This window comes from Teleopsis dalmanni, chromosome 1, assembly GCF_002237135.1.
Source record: "Teleopsis dalmanni isolate 2A chromosome 1, ASM223713v2, whole genome shotgun sequence".
Classification (NCBI taxonomy): domain Eukaryota; kingdom Metazoa; phylum Arthropoda; class Insecta; order Diptera; family Diopsidae; genus Teleopsis; species Teleopsis dalmanni.
In genome coordinates, this window is record NC_051846.1 from 221259170 (window position 1) to 221263473 (window position 4304).

Sequence of the window (4304 nt, forward strand, 5' to 3'; positions counted from 1 at the left end):
TTAATATTTTATCCTCTGGATTTTAAATTTCCATTCGAGGCTTGACCACTGTGATTTGACCAATCAGGTCCCTGGTAATTCTTTTCTTCCCACTTGGAATACTATCGAACACTAGTCCCTGCTCGGGCGCCAATTGTAACGACACGGATTCGTCGTTTTAATTTGCTGAGGTATTACTCAGTCGCGGTCCGGGTCGTTGCAATAAATTTGTTTTATTGACTAGTTCGAAGCTGGTAAACCAATGAGAATTAAAAGACCGTTTGTTTTTATTATTTAAAATTTATTTAAAGTTTTTTTAAATAACTTATTCTAGTCTTGATTCTACTCAGTAAGTTTTATCCAAAGACGTCAGAACAGCAAAGGGTTTTTTCCAAATCTACGTAATTAGTTTCTAGCCAAAGACGTCAAAACATCAAAGGCGTTTATAAAATCTATTCAATAATTTTTACCCAAAGACGTCAGAACATTAAAGGGTTTTTTTTTCAAAGCTACGCAATTAGGTTTTAGCCAAAGACGTCAAAACATCAATGGCGTTTATAATCTACTTCTACTGATTTATTAAGCCTTAGCGTCGAAACACCATGAGCTTCTAAAAAAAAGACTTAGCGCTGGAGTAGAGTACTACTCACTTCGGTGTGCCGGTGCTAAGTGATTTTTCATATAAAATCTCCGCTATTTATGTACGACACTTTGCTTTGCTTAATTGAACGCACAACCGCACAAGTTTAATTTTCGTGCGTGTGGGTGTTCGCTGTGTTGATCGTGCGTATGGATGTTCGCTATGTTGATCGTGCGTGTGGATGTTCGCGGTGTTTGTTGTTTCAAATATATAAATCGAGTTTTATCCAGACGCTTTTTAGTAAAAAATAATAAGTTTTATGTAGGGCGGAATTTGTACAAAATTCCGTCCTTACAAGATGAGATGGCCAGAAGAGGTTCTGAACTGCATACAGGAGAGTCCGACCTCTCAATACATACACCGATATGTAAACTGTTTAGGATAATAGAGGAAATCAATACGGTGACTAACAATTTATAAACTAACCGCGAAGACTGTAAGGTCGCTAGAACTTTATGGCCTAAGTTGGACAAAAATAAAACGAAAAACCTTTTAGGCTTCAGCAAACCTGCATATCGTGTGCTTTCTGAAGTACTAAAGGGGCACTGTGCCAGTTCCAACAAGTGGATTATGCAGGAGTTGCCAAGATGAAGAGGAGGTAAAATCTATCAACCACTTCCTGTGTCTCTGTCCAGGACTTAAAACAAGGCTACTTTAATGTTTTGGGGATTGTAGTGGACCTACCTCACTCAATTCTTAGCCACTTAACATTACTCATAAATAATAATAGTAAGCAGATTTATGAATTGGTTGCACTTCATGCATACCGTACAAGAAGCATAAGCAAAACGACATAAACAAAAGAGTGTCGTATTACCAACGAAAATATTGCCACACGCTGTTCCAATTGCTGAACACATGTTACAATATTTTCGATAGTAATATTTCCTATATTGCAAAAGACATATGCAAGCAATATTGTCAATGCACTCTAATAATAACTTTGACGTTTGACCTAAATGAGCAAACGGTGTCGTCGCTATGCAATGCATTCTGCAAGGTCAGCAATCACTTTGATTGGCTGCGGTTATACTTTTCCAGGTTTTGTCTGGAATAAAGAGGCGGAGTCTTGAGATCGCTAGAATCTAAGAAAATGTATAAATACCCAAAATATTGTTAAATAAATTCAGAATATACTTATGACTGCAAACTGATGCGTTATTGATTTTATTCTCACACCCTTCTGGCCACGTAACACTGGCCTAGGTACTAGCGGAAACAAGCCGCTTCATTACTTGTTCTTGATTGCATCAATAGGATTAGGATGCATGCTCGTATTAGGCAGGAAAAACTGTTCATACATATATTACATATATTTAAACATTACATGGCAATCCTGCCTACAAACTAGTATTTGAACATTACATGGCGATCCTGCAGGCTTAAATGCCAAGCGGACCAATAATAAATTACATCAATTAAAATTATAATTATCAATTATATATTAAATCAATTATAATTATAATTATCAATCATAAATCACATCAATTAAATTGATTGAAGTCAACACAAATCCTAGACGATATGATAGATGAAGCGACCTTCCACGCAATTTTCCATAAGTACGAGCTAATACTGCAAGCAACAAAGGCAACTCCAGAAGAATACGTACCAGAACAAGTAGCGCATCGCGAAGAAGTACAGCCAACATATGTACCTACACCACGATCGGCTGGCCCAAAACCAATAACTATAGAGGAATACAAAAGGCGGCAAGAGGCAAGGAGACAACCTACCACACCTGACACTCCACCACCACAAAAGAAACCTAATAGACGAAGAGGGAAAGCATTTCGCCAGCGAAAGCAAATTGCCCAACTGTACGAGAGGTACAACCTGGCGACAACTATTGCAGAAAAGAAGGAGATCAAGCTGCAAATAAAGAACCTGCGGAGAAATAAGCAGAAATAACATATTATATTTCTATTATATTTTGTATTTTTTATGTATGTATCTTGTATGTTTAGAATAAAAAAAAAAATTATTATAAATTTTCTTTTATAAATATGAATAATTTCAATTGTTTTGTCTGTGGTAAAAGTTACCAAACAAGTAAAAAATTAAATAATCATATAAATAAGAAACATTTAAAATTGATTAATTATGTAAACAAATTATTTAAAAATTAAATATAAATAAAAAAAAAAATATATAAAAAATTTTTTTTCTACTAATATTATTAAAATGGGATTTTGGAATAAAATTTTTACTTCAATTTCACTCATATTCACAGGATATGAAATAGGCAAAACAATTGAAAATAAGAATAATAATATTGCAAACAATAATATGTCAAATATAAGTTATTTAGAAATGATATTATCAGTAACTGTAATAATAATAATAATATCATTTATCGTTAAGCAAATTTATAAAAAATTAAAACGTAACCTTGTTAGACAACAGGTACAAATATGAGTAAGAAAATATAATGGCCACATGGCAAAAAATTTATCAAAATATATTAGTCGAAAAAGAAAATTTTAATAAAGCATATAAATGCTTAAATAAAACTATAAAAATCAAGAAAGACACTGTAAACAAGCATTTACAAACACTTTTCTCCACACTTGAATCAATACGAAGTATACTAAACGTATACAACGATAAGTTTTCAAAAGAACACAAAGAAACTGGTTTAGAAATTTTCTGGCATTTAAGAGACAAATTGATAAAAATATTATCACAATACAATATTGATATGTCAATACCATATTCTATATCAACACCAATACCAACACCAGTCACCCACATTACAGAAAATTCAAACACTGAATCTGATAACACAAGAAGAACCATGTCTGATTTCAATTTAGAAGTAGCTACAAAGGCTATTCCCAGCTTCTCTGGAAATCACAGAGATCTAGAACCCTTCTTAAAAATAATTGAAATTATTTATAATGGTCTCACGCCTATAGGCAAAAGTTCACTTATTGATTTTATACTTTACGTAAAATTATCGCAAATAGTACGAACAAACATAACTGCGATTCAACAGCCCACAACACTAGAAGAATTAAAAAACCTGTTATCAAGTAAATATAAAACAACAACCACTATACCGAAACTACAAAACCAACTAGCCAACTTAACGCAGAGAAATCTGAACATTTCTAACTACAAAGATAAAATTCTCTATCTAATATCCGAACTAAATAAACTTCAAATAGCACAAATTGGCCCTAATGCCACACTTGAACAAAAAACACTTATCACTCAGCTAAATGAACAATATAGCTTAACCGTATTTAAAAATGGTTTAAATGACCAATTTAAACAAACTATTTTTTCTGCACTCCCAAAATCTTTTGACACAGCCGTAGATCTAGCCCTAGAACTTGAACAAATTAATGATAACAATAACGCAAGGGTTATGTTTATCTCTAATAATAAACGATATAATAATCGCAATAACTACAACACTAATGACCATAGAAGGTACCCCAACAATAACACTTTCAGAAATAACAACAATTCAGGAAACAATAACAATTTCAGCAGGACAAATAATAATAATTTTAGAAACAACAACAGTAATAACAACTTTAATAGTACTATACAAAGACCAAACTACTACAACAACCGAAACAATTTTAGACCAACCAACAATAATAACTACAGGCCCAATAATAACAGACAAGGACCACAATATAACAGAAACGGTCGTAAAATAAACTTCCTACAA